This window comes from Sturnira hondurensis, unplaced genomic scaffold, assembly GCF_014824575.4.
Source record: "Sturnira hondurensis isolate 20B ecotype Veracruz unplaced genomic scaffold, ASM1482457v3 Scaffold0020884, whole genome shotgun sequence".
NCBI classification, from domain to species: domain Eukaryota; kingdom Metazoa; phylum Chordata; class Mammalia; order Chiroptera; family Phyllostomidae; genus Sturnira; species Sturnira hondurensis.
The window spans coordinates 1,452,530-1,471,749 of record NW_028093515.1 but is presented as its reverse complement, the minus strand read 5'-3'; positions in this window follow the sequence as shown (position 1 = coordinate 1,471,749).

The window sequence follows — 19,220 nt, the reverse complement described above, 5'->3', positions numbered from 1 at the left end:
ACCCTATCCTAACCCTAACCTGAAACCTAACCCTGGATCTATTCCTAACATTAACCCTAACCCTAGTACTAGCCCTAGCGCTAAAACTAACTCTAAACCTAACCCTAACCCAAGCCCAAAACCTAACCTAAATGTACCTAGCACTAGCCCTAGCCCTACCCAAACCCTAGTCCTAGCTCTAACCATAACCCTAACCCTAATCCTAGCCCTAGAACTAACACTGACTCTAACCCTAACAGTAAACAGCCTTATCCCTAACCCTCACCCTGGGCCTTGCTGTAATCCTAACCCTAGCCCTAACCGTAACCCTAACCTTAGCCCTAAGCCTAACACTAACCCTAACCTTAACACTAGACCTAGATGGACCTAAACCCAGTCCAAGACCTAGCCCTAGCCCTAGGCCTAGCCATAACAGAAGCCCTACCCTCACCCTAACCCTAGCTGCAAGCTACTCCTAATCCTAACCGTAGCACTAGCCATAGCATTAAAGCTAACCCCAGCCTTAGCCCTAGTCCTAAATATAATCCTAATCCTAACCCTAACTCTACAACAGCCATACACCTAACCCTAACCCTGAGCCATGCACTAAACCAAATCCTAAATCTAACCCTAGCCATAGAGCTAACCCTAACTCTAATGTTCAAACTAATGCTACCCCTAGCACTAGTCCTAAACCTAACCCTAACCCTACCCCTTGCTCTAGTCCTAGACCTAGCCTTAAACCTATTCCTAAAGCTAAACCTAAGCTGAACCCGAACACTAACGCTAGCCCTACCCTTAACCTCATCCTAACCCTAGCCATAGCACTAATCCTAACTCTAAATCTTACATTAGCCCTAGTCCTAACCCTAAACCTAGTCCTAAACCTAACCCTAACCCTACCCCTTGCTCTAGTCCTAGACCTAGCCTTAAACCTATTCCTAAAGCTAAACCTAAGCTGAACCCTAACACTAACGCTAGCCCTACCCTTAACCTCATCCTAACCCTAGCCATAGCACTAATCCTAACTCTAAATCTTACATTAGCCCTAGCCCTAACCCTACAACACACTGAGCACTAGAGGTAATCCTAACCCTAACCCTAGCCCTAACACTAAACCTAAACCTAAACCTAACACTAACTGTAACCCTAGCCCTAGCACTAACATAACCCTAACACTAGCCCCAGCCCTAACCCTAAATCCAGCCCCTACCCTAGCCTTAGGCCTAGCTATAACACTAACCATAACCATAACCATAACCATAACCATAACCATATCCCAAGCTGTAAACATAAACTTTACCTAAGTCTAACCCTAGACCTAGTGCTGATACTAACCCTAATCCTAACCCTAACTTAGACCTAAGCCTAGCCATAGCCCTAACTCTATCCCTAACTTGAAACCTAGCCCTAACTCTAACCCTCACCCTAACCCTAGACATATCACTAGGCCTAGCCATAACAAGAACTCTAACCTTAACCCTAACCCTAGCCCTAGCTGTAACCTAACTCTAACCCTTGCCCTTGCCCTAACCATAACCTTAGCCCTAGTTCTAGCCCTAATCTCAGAACTAGCCCTAGCCCTAGCCCTAGGCTGAGCAGTAACACTAACCCTAATCATCACCCTAATGCTAGCCCTACTCCTAGCCCTAACCCCAGCCCTAGTACAAATTCTAATGCTATTCATCAATTGGTTGCCTCTCACCTGCCCACTCCTAGGTTACAACTCAGGAATGTGTCCTGATGGAGAATCGAACTAAAAATGTTTTGGTCTGCAGGAAAACACCCAACCCACTGAGCCACACCAGTCAGGGTCTAACACTATTCATAACCTTAAACCTAACCCCAACCTTAAAGCTAACCCTAAGCATAACCCTAAACATAACCCTAGCCCTAGTCTTTACTGTAACCTTAACCCTAACCCTTGTCGTTGCCCTAACCCTAACCATAATTCTAGCCCTAGTGCTAACCATAACCCTAACCCTAATCCTAGCCCTAGATATAGCCCTAAACCTAGCCCTAGGACTAACAGTAACACTAACCCTAACCCTCACTAAATACCTAGCCCAGGACCTAACCCTAAACCTAGTCCTACTCCTAAACCTAACCCCATCCCTAGCTCTAGTCCCGACCCTAACTCTAATCCTACCCCTAAACCTATCCTTAATCCTAAAGCTAACCCTAACCCTAACCCTAAACCTTGGCCTACCCCCAGCCCTATCCTAACCCTAATCCAAACCCTAACCCTAACCATATTCCTATTCCTAACCCTAATCCTAATGCTTGCCCTAGCCCTAGCCCTAGACCTGGCCTAGCCTTGAACAAAATTCTTACCCTATCCTTAAACCAAATCCTAGACTTGAATGTACCGTAGCCCTAGACCTAGTCTTAAGCCTCACCTTAACCCTAAACCTAAAGATAGCCCTAGCCCTAACCCTAATCCTAAAACTAAACCTAGCCCTAGCTCAAGACCTAAACTTGACCCTAAACCTATAGCCAAAGCCCTAACTCTAACCCTAGTCATACCCTAGCCCTAGCCCTAGGTCTAACCCTAATCCTAAACCTAATCTGAAAGCTAACCTAACCCTTAGCCCAAGACGTAAACTTAACCATAAACCTAACCCTAACCCAAGCCCTAACTCTAACTCAAGCCATACCCTAGCCCTATCCTTAAACCTAGACCTAACCCTAACACTAATCCTAAAACTAACCCTAATGCTGGCCCTAACCTCACTTAACCCTAGCCATAACCCCAATTGTAATCCTGGGCCTTTCCCTTAACCTAACCCTAAACCTTTCTCTAAACCTAGTACTAGCCCTAACCCTAAACCACACCCTAAACCTAATCCTAACACTAACCCTAACCATGATTCTAACCCATCCTTATCCACAAACTAACGCAAGCATAAAAGCTAAACTTAATGAAAACCCTAATGCTAACCATAACTCTAAACCTAGCCCTAAACCAAGCTCTAGTCCTAGGCCTAACAGTAACCCTAACCCTAATAATAACATTAACCCCAGCCTAACCCTAAACCTTACACTACCCCTTGCACTAACCGTAACCATAACTCTAAAACTAGCCCTAGCCCTAGATGTAATGCTAATCCTACACCTAACTCTAACCCTAGAGCTAGCCCTAGCCTCACCTAACCCAACCATACCCCTAAACCTAGCCCTCACCATAACACTAGCTCTAGCCATAGTCCTAGCCCTGGACCTAGCCCTAAATTTAACCCTAACCCTAACTCAACCCTAATTCTAAGCCTAACCCTGACTCTAACCCAGCCCTATCCATAATCCTAACTGAGCCCTAAATTGAACCATAAACAAAGCCCAAATCCTAACCATAATCCTAACTGTATCACTAGCCCATCCCATGCTAGAATTAATCATAGTCTTAACCCTAATCCTAACGTAACCCTAACCCTAGCCCTAGCCCTAACCCTAGCCTTAAAGGTAACCCTAACCCTAAGCCTAAACATAGCCCTAGCCCTAAGCCAAGTGCTTACCCTACCCCTAAACCTACCCCTAACCCTAGCCCTAGCACTAACCCTAAACATAAACCTAAATGTAATACTAACCCTAGCCCAAGCCTAACATTAACCTTAAATATAGCCCTGGCCCTAAACCTAACACTAATCCTAACCCTAACCCTAACCCTAGCCCTGACCCCAAACCTAGCCCTAACCCTGAATGTAAACAGGAGCCTTGCCCTAACCCTAACTCTAAATCTACCCATATCCCTAACCCTAAACCTAAACCTAACCATAAATCTAATCTTTACCCTAACCCTAAAACTAAACCTAACCCTATTCCTAATGCCAACCATAACCTTAGACCTAGCCTAACCCTAAACATAGCCCTAGCCCTACTTCTAATCCAAACCCCAATCCTAATATAAATTCTAGCCCTAGCCATAACTCTAACCTTAACCCTAACTGTAACCTTAGTCCTTGCCCTTTAGCCTTAGCCTTAGGACAAAGCCTTAGCCTTAGGCTTAAATTTAATTCCATCCCTAAAACTAACCCTAACCATAAACCTAGCCATAGCTCTAGACCTAGACCTAAGCCTAACCCTAAACCTAACCCTAAACCTAACCCAGACATTGCCCTAGACCTAAACTTAACCCTAAACCTAGCCCTAGCCCTTGCACTAACCTTAACCCTAAACGTAGCCTTACCCTAGCCCTAAGCATAAGGTTAATCCTACACCTGACTCTAACTAGGCCTAGCCTTGTCTAATACAGCCATAGCGCTACTCCTGACCCTCACCCTAACGCTAGCCCTAGCCATAGTCCAAGCCCTACACCTAGCCCTAACTTAACCCTAATACTAATCTTGACCCTAAACCTAGCCCTGACCCTAACTCTAAACCTAGTCCTAGTCCTACCCTTAAACCTAATCCCAAACCTAACCTTAACTGCAACCCAGCCCTATCCATAATCCTAAACACAGCCCTAAAACTAACCATTAAAAAGCTGTAACCCTAATCATAACCTTAATTCTAGCCCTAGCCCAAGCCCTAGGATTAACTGTAATCCTAAACCTAACCTTACCCCTAGCTGTACCACTTGTCCTAATGCTAACCCTAACCCTAGGCTTAGCCCTAATCCTAACCCTAACCCTAACCCTAACCCTAAACTTAGCCATAGCCCTAACCCAAAATTAACCCTAACCCTAACACTAGACCTAGCCCTAAACCTAACCCTAACCTAAGCCATACTCTAGCCCTAGCTCTAGTGGTAGCCCTTATCTTAATCCTAACCCTAGTCCTAACCCTAATAACACTAACCATAACTCTCACCCTAGCCCTAAACCAAACCCTAGAACTTGCCCTACCCTAACCCTATCACTGACCTTAAACCTAACACTAAACTTAGCCCTACCGTAACTCTAAACTTAACCCAAATCTTTGCCCTTGCCCTAGCCCTAATTCTAACACTAAACCTAACTCTAGACCTAGCCCTGACACTAACCTTAGCCCTAATCCTAAACCTACCCCTAGTCTTAGCACTAACCCTAAAACTAATTGTAAACCTAACCCTAACCATAGCCCTATACCTAGCTGAAACTCAAACCCTAGCCCAAACCCTAAACCTAATCCTAAACCTAAATCTAACCTTAACCCTAACTCTGAACCTAAACCTAACCCTAACCCTAATCCTAACACTAACACTAAATGTAACATTAAACCTAACTCAAAACATAAATTGGCCTTAACCTTAAGACTAACCCTAACCCTATACCATAACACTAATCCTCACCCTCACCTTAAACCTAATTCTAAACCTAACCCTACCTTAAACCTAACCCTGAACCTAACCCTAATACTAACTGCAACTCTAAACCTAACCCCAAACCTAAATCTGGCCCCAACTCTAACCATAACCCTAATCCTAAACCTGAACTTAACACAGCACTAGCCCTGTAACAATAATACTAACAGTAGCCCAAAACATAACCCTAGACCTAGCCCTGACACTAATCTTAACACTAACCCTAAACCTAACTACAGCCCTTGCCCCAACCCTAACTCTAACCTAACCCTAGTCCTAGCCCTAATCCTAATGCTAATCCTAACCCTAACTCCAACCCTGCCCCTAAAACTAGCCCTAATCCTAACCATAAGCTGGAGCCTTGCCTGAACCCTAACCCTAGCTCTCAAACTAGCCCTAGCCTAATAACACTAAACCTAACCATAAACCTAATCCTAACCCTAATCCTAAACCTAACCAACTCTAGCCCTGATGCTAACCCTAACAGAACCCTAACCCTAATATAACCCTAAACATAGCCCTAGCACCAGCCCTAACCCTAACACTAGTCCTAATCCTAACCCCAATTTAAACAGAATGAAGACTCAGGGCTAGGGTTAATCCTAGCTGTAACACTAACCATAACCCAAAACATAGCCATTTCCCTAGCCCTAGCTTTGAACCTAATCCTAGCCCTAACCCTAACCCTAAATCTAACCCTTACCCTAAATCAAGCCTTACCCTACCACTAGCCCTAGGCCTAATGCTAACCCTAAACCTAACTATAACCCTAATGCTAGCCCTAGCCCTAGCCTGTTGGGAACAGTACTGCCTGGTTTCTGAAGCTGTAGCCTCCCATGGCTAAGGCTGAGTAAAAGACCCTGGGACCATAAGCTACTAGGGAGACAAATCTTATCCTCCTGGCAGGGGCACCACCTCTATCCCCTTTACTTCACACTGCTTGGCCCCAGGCTGATGACTGGTTAGCCAATGACAGGTAAGATTCCTCAAGTGAGGGATGACCGAAGACAGGCATGGTTACAAGGAGCTATCAAGGAAGGACTTGGGGGACTATAGAAGAAGGGGTGACAGATCCTCAACCCTCAGCTTTGACATAGCCTGAGTCCTCATTCTGTCTGCAAGAAGTCTCCTAATCTAGTGGCTTCCTGCATCCCCCACGCAATTCAGGCCTGAAACAATGTTAGAGGTGGGTGTGGCTCTGTGCTGGAAAGGGCAGGTTCCCTGGGGCAATCAGGCCTAAGAAAGAATGCATAAAATCCTGTGAAACCTGCTTTGCTAATACCCTCAATTTAAAAGATAAGGGTCCAAGCATATAATGAGTTTGTTTCCCAAAGTTTTATGGCCCTCTAGCTATCTGACCCTGACTCAGAATAAGCCCTCATAGTTCTTTGAATGCTATCTATTGTTTGATCATTACTGCCTGACAATGATTGAGCTTTGCAAATTAAGCCCAATAAAAGCCCACTGAGGAACAGGCTCAAGGCCCTTCTCCTTGAGATAATGGCCACCTTTCCTTCCCAAGCAGATCATGTCTTAGTAGACTTATTCTCATCTGTGGCAGATGGGGGGTCTCTGCAGATGGAGCCCCGCCCCCCACTAGCCCTAGCCTCACCTAAACCCAGCCATAGCCCTAATCCTAACTTTAACCCTAATGCTAGCCCTAGCCCAGGATCCAGCCCTAGGACTAACCATAATCCTAAACTTATTCCTGACACTAATGCAAAGCCTAACCCTCAACCTAGCACTAACACTAACCCTCTCCCTCGCCATAGCCCTAACTCTAACCTTAACCCTAAACCTAAAGCTAGCCCTAGCCCTAACCATAAGCCTAAACCTAACCCTAGCTCAACCCTAGTCCTAGCCATAGCCCTAGGCCTAGGCCTAGCCATAACACTAACTCTAACCCCAAACGCAACACTAACCCTAACCCTAGACCTAAGCCTAACCCTAAGCCTAGCCACAGCTCTAGCCCTAAACCCAGCACTAGCTCTAGGCCTAGGCATAATACTAACTCTAACCCTCACCCTCACCCTAGCCCTAGACTTAAGCCTAATCCTAACCCTAACCATAAATATAACCTGAATTAAATTGATTCTGAATATGAAAGTAAATAACCTTTCTGGTATATACTACTTTAGACCAAAACTTTTAAATATACCCAAATTCTTCTGATGAATAAGGTTGTTTTCTGTAATAGTAATATTAAAATTAATGCCAACCACCTACCTAAGTATAAATGTGTTATCAATCATATATTAAAATGTTAGTGATTCAAAAAAAATATATATAACCTGAACCCTAAACCCAGACATAGCCCAAGACCTAGCCCTAATCCTAACCCTAACCAAACGCTAGCCATAGCCCTAGCCCTACCCTAACATTAATCCTAACCCTAGCCATACCATAAATCTAACCCTAACCCTAACCATATTCCTAAACCTAACCCTAAACCTAGCCCTTGACCTAGACCTAGACCTAACCGTAACCCTAAACCTAACTCTAACACTAACAGCAGCCCTAACACTACCATAAACCTAGCCTTAGCACTGCATCTAGCCCTAACCTAAACCATAGCCCTAGCTCTAAATCTAACACTAGCCCTAATACCAACCCTACATCTATCATTAGCCCTAAACCTAACCTTAAACCTAACACTAACTGTAGTGTTCTTCCTAATCCTAACCCTAGGCCTTGCCTTAAACTTAACCCTAACTCTAACCCTAGCCCTAACACTAACCCTAACCCTACCACTACCACTAGGCCTAAATCAAAACCTAACTGTAGGGGACTGGTTTGTTTTGGTGTGGCAAATGTGACTCAACTCTGTATGGAAAACCTACAGAAGCAAAGTGGTGGGCAGGAGCCAGTCCTTCAAACTGAGTTTTCCCGTGGGAATCAGGCCTAGAAAATGCATACAGACTGTTATGGCTTGCTCTTGCTAAAACTCTATCACACTGGTCTAAAACAGCAAATGTATATTGTCTATCTTCAAGGTAATATCCAAAGCTTGTGTAAATTTGCCCAAGGACAGAGCTAATTGGCTCATTGCCATTCCCCTCTGCATGTTATTTTCATTTTCTTGATTGTACCTAAAATGTAGACAATAATTTTCTATGTAATAGATAATAAATCTTTCTCTGATGTAAGACCTCAGGAAAACAATAAAAGACTGTCTAGGCAAGGGTTGAGGCGCTCCCCTCTTGAGGGAGTGGCTGAGGCACCATAGGCACTCTCCCCTTGAGAGAGTAGTTGTGCCTGTTCCCTTTTTCTCCACAGGATTGTTGTTGCCTGTGCATTCATTTGTCATCAGCCACAACAGGTAGACTCTGCTGGCCAGGGTCTGCCACATCTGGCTCCCAGGAACAGGGATGCAAAGGCTGTCGGCTGTTGTGGTCAACACACCAACGTGGGTGGAATGTGCACAACGGCCCAGGTGAGGGTCGATGACCCTAAATGCTTTTCGGAGGGCATAGGGTGTGTTGTATTTTAGGGGAGAAGGGTATCTTTCCAAGGTTGCCCTCTGTGGCGACTGCACTCTCTTTAGTAAGCAGAAGCCCTGCTCGCTCTCTGTGGCAATTGCCATGCCTTGTGGGCACTGGTCAAGCATTTAACAGCCACTAGGGTGCTCACCACAACAAAGCCACCTGTGACAGACCACGCAACGAGAGGTAAGCTTGGGAGAGAGAGCAATGAACTTTACTTTCAATTAGCTTTTTTTTTTTGCAAGCACCTCTGCACATTCTTTCTTTAAAAGCTGCTTTTTGCAGCCCTTTTGATTCTGCCTTTTCTCTCTGCCTACCTGTAAACAGAAAAGTAGATAATAAATGAGTGTTTTGGTTTCAACTGGACTCCAAAGATTGCTTTGAGAACTCAGAGTTAGTTAACAGGGTTGTTTATGAGTGTCTCAGACTCTCGCTGGGGCGCCAAAGATAAGAGGTATTCCTCCCTCCGGCTTGAGATCTCAGGCGTTCCTATGTGAGTAGGGGCCTTGAGGAGGTGTCTGGGGTCCACCCCTGAGATGTGCAGGGGCCTTACAGAGAATTCCAATCACAGTAATTTAGCTCTGGGCTCAGTCAGGGAGCGCAATATAAAGGTTGGTCACCTGGCGCTTCAAGCCTCCCGGCAGAAATCAAAAGTAAAAATGGAACTTTTTAACAACCAGAACGAGCCCTTTGAAGAACAAGAGCAATGTTTTGTGCTAATTTAGCAGTTTTTAAAGCAGCTAAATATCTCCCTGATAAGGGATCTTTAGACTTAGTTATTTAGGAAAAAGTTGAGCAGAATTTAAAACAGCACCAAGTGGTGTGAGATAAGACTAGTGTCTCACTCCCTCCTTTAGAGGATTTAATTTGAAAATACTGTTTTCCTGAATTTTATTTTTGTTTCTGTTTTAAAAGTAATATCTCAGTCTCAAAAGGTTTTAATAAATAGAATGAGATCTCTAATACTGTTACATCATAAAGATTCTACTTAGAAAGAATTTAAATTGATTATTAAAAAAATAAAAAGATCTCACTTCCCTCAGATAGTAAAAAATGCAGGAATGAAAACAATGAGAAAATGTGTCTTTTAACCATTCTGAATCCTCTTTCTGAAGACCCAGGGACTGCTTCAGTCCTGGGAACAAGCTATGCTGAGCTTAGCATCCTCCCTCCCTCTTTTTCATCCTCTCTAAACATTTTCAAGGGCACTAGATAATGAGACAGCTCACTTTTGAGCACATTGCAAGAATGCAGTAATCAACAAGAATAATAAAAAAAGTAAATATATTTGCCAGTAGAGAAAAAATGGCACTTTTAAAACTGAGGCTATTTTTCAGCCAACTGCCCGCTACCTCTTGCAAACTGGAAAGCCAAAGGTTAGGGGCTTAAAGGAGCCCTTCCAGAAGGGCAAAAATAACCCCCCCCCCCCCCCGGAAGCTAATCAAAAAAAGTAATAGAAAAAGTTAAAAGACTGTTTATCATTCCCAAGCTAAGCAAATTATTAAAGAATGCCCTGGCTGCCAAACCCTTACTAAGACATCTCCACCCACGGGAGTTAACCCTTGAGGACTAAGTTCTCAGATAGATTAGCAAACAGATGTCAGTCATTATACTCCCTTTAGAAAATTTAAATACATTCACATTTCTATTGATACTTACTCTGGTGCCCTACACGCATCTGCTTTAACAGGGGAATCTGCTAAAAATGTACAAGCCCATTAGCTTGAAGCCTTCAGTCATTTGGGTTGGCCTCAGCAAATTAAAACTGATAATGGCCCAGGATATCTTGCCCATTCCACTCAAGCCTTCCTTCAGCGTTGGAATATCCAACATAAAACAGGAATACCTTATAATCCAACTGGTCAGGCAATTGTTGAATGGGCAAATCATACCTTTAAAAATCTTAAAGAACAAAAAGGGGAGTCAGGAGTCTACCCCCCAAAATTTGACTATGTTAGCTATGTTTACCTATAATTTTCTGAATTGCGATGGATCACTCTGTACTCCAATTGAGAAACATTTTCAGAAGAAAGAATCAAAGTAATCTTATTCTCAGGTTCTATGTAGAGATGCGCTGGGAGATGGTTCTTGACAGGGCCCTGTAGATCTCTTAACATGGGGAAAAGGGTATGCATGTGTTTCCATCCCTGCAGGTCCTGTCTGGCTTCCAGCTAAAAGGGTAAAGCCTTATCGTGAACAAAACAGACATCAATCTTTGCTACCTAGAGGTGAAAACTGATAAGTTAGCAGACCAGGTGGCCCAGCTAACACTGGCCAACTAGAAGAAAACAAGCCCTGAATTCTGGTGCAAAAAAATGCAGTTTATGTTGCTAAGTATTTACTAGTTTGTTTTTCTGTTCTTATTGACACTTTGTGTTTTCCTTTAAAGGAGCAACTTCATGCTGCAAGCAAAGAGCAACACAATAATTACTATCATCTTTCCATAATAACTACAGTTGGTCTACGTACCCAGAAGGGGATTCATCATACTCGCAATTCCCCTCCGGTTCCACCTTGTACTTTAGACAAAAGCCACAAAGACTCAATCTTTTGGTCTTTGTGCAGAGGACCTAATGCCATGGTTGCTTTTCTCCCCAAAAGTCCTATTATAGTGGATAACTGGGGAGCTAATTGGAAAGTACTGGCTAAGTTTGGCACAACAATAGTTTCAGCTTTGCCTGAAATCCCATATACTAATATGTGGTGGGAGGGGCCTGGTACTGGGGCACCTATAATCAGAATTGTTTCTTCCAACCACACTAGCCCTTGGCATTACAACTCATGGAAAATGGGCTTGCCTTTTATTGCTAGAAAACATCTGTATAAAAAAATTTTTTTAAAGCCTCTATCAGAATGGCTCTCTAAAACAAGATTGGATCACAGTTTGTACCTCTCACCCTTACTTGTTTTTGGCAACTTGGGGACAGCTCAAGTCTTTTATAGAGAATCAGCAAAAATTTATTCTTTGCCTGTCCCTGCAGGCTCCATATATGCCAGCTGCCTTACCCATCTCAATATTACTCAGTTAAGCCTCATTACAGTTTATATAGTTAGAAGACAACCTCAGATATGGGTGCCAGTTAATGTAACCAAAGAATGGGAAGATCCCCATAGCATAATAGCACTTAACAATGCACTGGCCTTGTTAAGAGTCCAACAGTTTGTTGGCACTTTGATTGCATTTATTGTTTCTGCTATAGTCGTCGCGGCTACTGCGGCCAGAGCAACTGCTGCCCTCATTGGGTCAGTTCAAACTGCTCATACTGTTGATGTTCCCTTAACCAATTCCACTTCAGAAATGCTTCAACAGGCCCAGATTGATAAAGAAATCATGACTCGACTTTCTGCAGAAAAATCAGCGCTCAACTGGATAGGTGAACGCCGGGATGTACTAGTGACCCGTCAGCAGCTGACCTGTGATCCTGGTTTCTACAAACTGTGTGTCACCCCACTACAATGGAACTCCAGCTGATACTCCTGCAGTGATATTCAGCATCACCTAAGAGGAGCTTTTTCTACTAATTTAAAGGGACAAATCAATAAATTGCCATTGGAGTTACACCAGCAGTTGCAGGACATTCAGCACTTGACTAAGCAGGAGATTCTGCAAACCCTTAATGATAATCTTGGCTCGTTAGACCCAAAACACTCGCTTGATGGACTCAACCTAAGATTGTGGGTCACTGGAGCTGCTGGTTCTTTACTGATTTTAATAATGTTTTGCATATTACGATGCATTTACAAATTATTTGCCCAGGGTCTCAAAAGAGATCAGCAAGTAGCAAGTCTTCTGGGATGTATCACCACAACAGCCTTAACAAAAAGAGGAAAAAAAGGGAATTGTAGGGGATCTGGTTTGTTTGGGCCTGGCAAATGTGACTCAGCTCTGCATGGAAAACCTACAGAAGCGAAGTGGTGAGCAGGAGCCAGACCTTCAAACCGAGTTTTCCCATAGGAATCAGGCCTAGAAAATGCATACAGACTGTTATGGCTTGCTCTTGCTAAAACGCCATCACCCTGGTCTAAAACAACAAGTGTATTGTCTACAAGGTAATTTCCAAAGCCTGTATGAGTTCTCCCAAGGACAGAGCTAATCAGCTCATTGCCATTCCCCCCTGCATGTTATTTTCATTTTCTTGATTGTACCTAAAATGTAGACAACAATCTTCTATGTAATAGATAATAAATCTTTCTCTGATGTAAGACCCCAGGAAAACAATAAAAGCCTGTCTAGGCAAGGGTGGAGGCGCTCCCCTCTTGAGGGAGTGGCTGAGGCATCCACAGGCATAGGTATCCATCTCTCTCCCCTTGAGAGAGTAGTCACGCTGTTTCCTTTTTCTCCAGAGGATCGTTGTTGCCTGTGCATTCATTTGTCATCAGCCATAGCAGGTGGACTCTGCTGGCCAGGGTCCACCACACCTAACCCTAAACCTAAACCTAAACCTAAACCTAAACCTAAACCTAACCCTAACCCTAAACCTATATCAAACACTAGCTCTATTACTACCCTAAACTTTTCCCTAACCCTAACCATTACCATAACCATAACCCTAGCCCTAGGGATAGCCTTAGCCCTAAACCTAAACCTTATCCCACCCCTAGCTCTAAACCTAGCCCTAGCCCTAACACTAACCCTAACCCTACCCTATTCCTAACCTTACCCAACCCTAGATGTAGCTTGAGCCCTATCCCTAGCCTTAAACCTAGTCCCGGCACTAACCCTAATTCTAGCCTTAGCTTGGCCCTAAATGTAACCTTAACCCTAACCCTACCCTTAACCCTAATGTTAACACTAACCTTGGACCTTGCCCTAACCCTAACTCTAAGCCAAGACCTAGCCCTAAACTTAAGCCTAACCTTAAACCTAATCCTAACACTAACCTTAATGATAACCATAAACCTAACTCTAACCCTAACACTAACCCAAACCCTAGCTCTAACCATAACCTAACCCTAGCCTTATCATGCAACCTCACCCTAACCATAATCTAACCGTATCCCTAAATGTAACTCTAACTGTAACCATAAAACTAATGTTAGATATAAGTCTAACCAAACCCTGTGCCTTGCGCCAACCCTAATTCTACCCCTAGCCCTTGTCCTAACCCTAGTTCTGGTCTTAAACCTAATAAAAAACCTAACCCTAACACTAAATTAACTCTTGGCTTTCCAAAACCCTAACAATAACCCTCACCCTAACCCTAAATACTTACCCTAGCCATATCCCTAGCTGTAACCCTAACCTTAATCCTAAACCTAGCCCTACACCAAGCCTTAAACCTAATCATAACCCTAAGTCTGAGCCTTTCCCTAACCCTAACCAAAACCTAAGGCTAACCCTGGCCTTAACTCTAACCATAACCCTATCCAACCCTAGACCTAGTCTTAGCCCTAGCCCTAATGCCAATGCTAACCCTAAGCCTACCTCTATCCCTAAATCTAATGCTAACCAAACACTAACCCTAAACCTAATCCTAACCCTAACTCTAACACTGGGCCTCGCCTTAACCCTCATCCTAACTCTAACCCTAAACCTCTCACCCTAACCCTATCCCTAGCCCTTCTTCTAGCCCTAAATTCAGCCCTAGACCTAGCAACATCCCTAGCCTTAGGCCTAGCATAACATTAACTCTAACTCTAATCCAAGCCCTAGCTCTAGCACTAGCCCTGACCCTACCCTAGCCCTAGTCCTAATCCTAAACCTAATTCTAACCTTAACCCTAACCCTAGGCCTAAAGCTACCCTAACCCTAACCCAAAACCTAGCACAAGCCCTGATCATAACCATAACCCTAAACCAAACCCTAGCCGTAGTCCTAATCCTAACCCTAATGCTACCCTATCTTTAGCTCTAATTGTAATCCTAACCCTTACCTAGCCCTCAGCTAAGCCCTAGTCTAGCCTTAAATCTAATGCTAACCGAAACCTTAAGCCTAAACCTAGATATAGCCCTAGACCTAGCCCTAAGCCTAAACCTAACCCTAAATCTAAAGTAGCCCTAGCCCTTACCTTAAACCTAACCCTAGCCCTAGACCTAATGTTAACCCTAACCCCAACCCAAGTCCTAGCCCTAACCCTGACCCTACCCTAGCCCTAGTCCTAATCCTCAACCTAATCCTAACCTTAACCCTAACCCAAGCCCTAAAGCTGCCCTAACCCAAACCCTAACCTAGCCCTGGTCCTAACCCTAACCCTAGCCCTAGCCCTAACCATAACCCTAACACTAAACCTAGCCCTACCCCTGGCCCTTAACCTAATCCTAACCATAATCCAAACCCAGCTGTATCTATAAAGCTAACCACATCCCTAAACTTAACCCTAACCGAAACTCTATTGCTAATCATATCCCTAACACTAGACCTAGCCAAAGCACTAGCCCTAGTACTAATCATAACCCTCACCCTAATCCTCTAACCCAAATCATAACCCTAGCCCTAGTGATAACCCTAACTAATCCTGACCCTAGACCTTCCCCTATCCCTAAACTTAACCCTAGCCCTAGCCTTGACACTAACTTTAACCCTAACACTAAACTGATCCCAAGACCTAACCCTAAACTGAACCTAACTCTAACCTAGACCTAGACCTAACCATAGGTCTACACCTAGCCCTAGGCCTAGCCATAACACTAACCCTATATCTAACCCTAAATGTACCCCTAATTCTAATCCTAACCCTAAATGTAACCCTCACCATAACACTAGCCGTGGCTCTAGCCCTAAGCCCAGCCTTAGATGTAGCCCTAGTTCTAGTGATAACACTAATCCTAACCCTAACCTTAACACTAAACCTAGCCCTAGCACTAGACCTAGCCCTAACCCTAGACCTAACCCTAACCCTAGACCTTGCCGTGGCCCTAGCCCTAGCCTTAAACCTAATCCTAACCCCAAACCTAAACCTAGCCATAGCCCTAGCCCTAGACCTAAGCCTAAACAGAACCCTACCCCTGAATCTAGCCCTAGTCCTAACTCTAAATCTAAACCTAACTGTCACCACTTTCCCCCTGCCATACCCACCCCCACCTCCCACCCTCAATCCTACCCACCTTGGCTTCATCTGTGGGTCCTTTATACATGTTCATTTATGACCCTTTCCCTTCTTTCACATGTTATTTCCCTCCCCTCTCCCCTCTGGTTACTGTCAGTTTGTTGTTAATTTCAATGTCTCTGGTTATATTTTGCTTTCTTGTTTGGATCTTTAATTAGGTTCCACTTATAAGTGAGATCATATGGTATTTGTCTTTCATCGCATGGCTTAATTCACTTAGCATAATATTCTCCAGTTCCATCCATGTTGTCATGAAGGACAGAAGCTCCTTCTCTCTTTCTGCTGTGTAGTATTCCATTGTGTAAATGTACCACAGTTTATTGATCCACTCATTTACTAATGGGCACCTAGGCTGCTTCCAATACTTGGCTATTGTAAATTGTGCTGCTATGAATATTGAGGTGCATGGATTCTTTTTAGTGTTTCAGGGTTCTTAGGGCTTAAACCCTGCAGCGGAATTGCTGGGTCAAAAGGCATTTCCATTTTTAGTTTCTTGAGGAAATTTCATACTGTTTTCCACAGAGGCTGCACCAGTCTGCATTCCCACCAACAGTGCACTAGGGTTCCCTTTTCTACACAACCCTGCCAGCACTTATTGCTTTGTTTATGATGGCCATTCTGACAGGTGGAGGTGATATCTCATTGTGGTTGTAATTTGCATCTCTCTTATGGCTACTGATGCTGAGCACCCTGTTACATGTCTGTGGGCCCTCTGTGTGTCCTCCTTGGAGAAGCGTCTATTCAGGTCCATTGCCCATTTTTAAAATTGGATTGTTTGTCTTCCTGGTGTGGAGTTGTTTGAGATCTTTATATATCTTGGAGATCAAACCCTTGTCTGAGGTATCATTGGCACATATATTTTCCCGTACAGTTCGTTACCTTTTCATTTTGCTAACATTTTCTTTAGCCATGCAGAATATCTTTATTTCGATCAAGTCCCATTTGTTTATTCTTTCCTTTATGTCCCTTACACTAGGGGACATATTGGTGAAAATATTGCTGCATGGAATATCTCAGGTCTTCCTGCCTATTTTCTCCTCTAGGACTTTTATGGTATTGAGACTTATATTTAAGTCTTTTATATATTTAGACCCATCTTTAGTTTATTTTGGTGTATAGTGTAAGTTGGTGATGAAGTTTCATTTTTTTTTTTTTTTGCATGTAGCTCTCCAGGTCTCCCAACACCATTTGTTGAAGAGGCCATTTTTATTCCATGTTATGCTTCTGCCCACTTTGTTGAATATTATTTGACCATAGAGACTTGGGGTTATTTCTGGGCTCTCTATTCTGTACCATTGATCTATGTGTCTGTTCCTGTGCCAGTACCAGACTGTTTTGATTACTGTGGCCTTGTAATATAGTTTGATGTCTGCCATGGTGATCCCACCTACTTTGTTCTTCTTTCTCAAAATTGCTGCAGTTATTTGGCTTCCATACAAATTTATTTATGGTTCTGTACAAATTTTTGAAGTGTTTGTTCTATAACTGTGAAATATGCCATTGGTATTTTAATTGGGATTGTGTTGAACCTATAAATTGCCTTGGATACTATAAACATTTTGACGATGTTAAATTTTCCAACCCATGAACATGTTATGTGTTTTCATTTATTTGTATCTTCCTTAATTCCTTTCTTCAGCATTGTGTAGTTTTCTGAGCACAGGTCTTTCACCTCCTTGGTTAAGTTTATTGCTAGGTACTTTATTTTGTTGTTGTTGTTATATCAAATGGGACTTCCCCCCTTATTTCTGTTTTCTGATATTTCACTGTTGGTGTACAAAACTGCTTTCAATTTCTGAAGACTGACTTTGTATCCTGGTGTTTTGCTAAATTTATTTATTAGGTCGAGTAGTATTTTCTTCTCATTTTTTAAAGTATATGGGTTTTTTATGTATGCTATCATGTCATTTGCAAACAATGACAGTTTTGCTTCCACCTTCATAATTTGTATGCTATTTATTTCTTCTTCTTGTCTTATTGCTGTGGCTAGGACTTCCAGTACTATGTTGAATAGAAGTGGTGAAAGTGGACATCCTTGTATTGTTCCTGATCTTAGTAGGAAAGCTTTTGGTTTTTGCCCATTGAGTATGATGTTGGCTGTAGGTCTCTCATATATGACCTTTATTATGTTGAGGGGTGCTCCGTCTATCCACACTTTGCTGAGTGTTTATCATAAATGTGTGCTGTACTTTATCAAGTGCTTTTTCCACATCTATTGATATGATCGTGTGATTTTTGTCTTTCCTTTTGTTTATGTGATGTATTATGGTTTTTGACTTGCCAATATTGTGCCATCCTTGCATACCTGGGATGAATTCCACTTGATCATGGTGTATGATCTTTTTAATGTATTGCTGGATGCAGTTTGCCAATATTTTGTTGAGGATTTTAATGTCTATGTTCATCAGCAATACTGGCCTGTAGTTTTCTTTCTTTGTTGTGTCTTTATCTGGTTTTTGGATTAGGATTATGTTGACTTAATAAAAAGAGTTTGGGGGACTTCCATCTTCATGGATGTATTGGAATAGTCTGTGAAGGATGGGGGTTAGCTCTTCCTTAAATGTTCCGTAAATCTGTGAAAACATCCAGTCCAGGGTTTTCGTGTGCTGGGAGATTTTTTTATTAGTGCTTCAATTCCATCAGCTGTTATCAGTCTGTTTCATCAACTGTTTCAGACTTTCTGCTTCTTCTTCATTGAATTTTGGAAGATTATATTTTGTAGTAATTCCTTACAGTCCTTTGTATTCTTGTGGTATTAATAGTAATCTCTTCTCTTTCATTTCTGATTGTTTATTTCAGTCCTCTCTCTTTTTTCTTGACGAGTCTGCTTAAAGACTTGTTAATTATTTTTATCTTTTCAGAGAACCACCTCTTGAATTTACTCATCCTTAGAACTCTTCCTTTAGTCTCTATGTTGTTTCCAGCCGTAGTTCTAATCCTAACCTTAACTTAACACAAACCCTAGCCATTGCCCTAGCCCTAGACCTAACCCTAACCCTGACCCTAAACTCAGCACTAACCCTAACCCCAGCCCTGCGCCTTGCCCTAACCCTTAACCTAACTCTAAACCTAATCCTAATCCTAACCCAATCCCTAAAACAGCCCTATCCTCAATCCTAACCCCAGACCTAAAGGAAACTCTAACTAAAACCCTACCCTAACCCCAACCTAATCCTAAACTTATCCCTAATCCAAGCCCTAAACATAGGCTTGTCCCTAAACCTAACCCCAACCTTATGACTAGCCTTAGCTGTAGCCCTATCCTTATCCCTATACCTAACAATCCCTTACCCAAAACCTATTCCCTAAACCTAGCCCAAGCCCTAACCATAACCCTAACCTTAACTGTAACCCTAACCCTAACTCAAACCCTAAACCTAACCACACCCAGACACTAAACCTAACACTAATCCTAACCCTGACCATAGCCCCAGG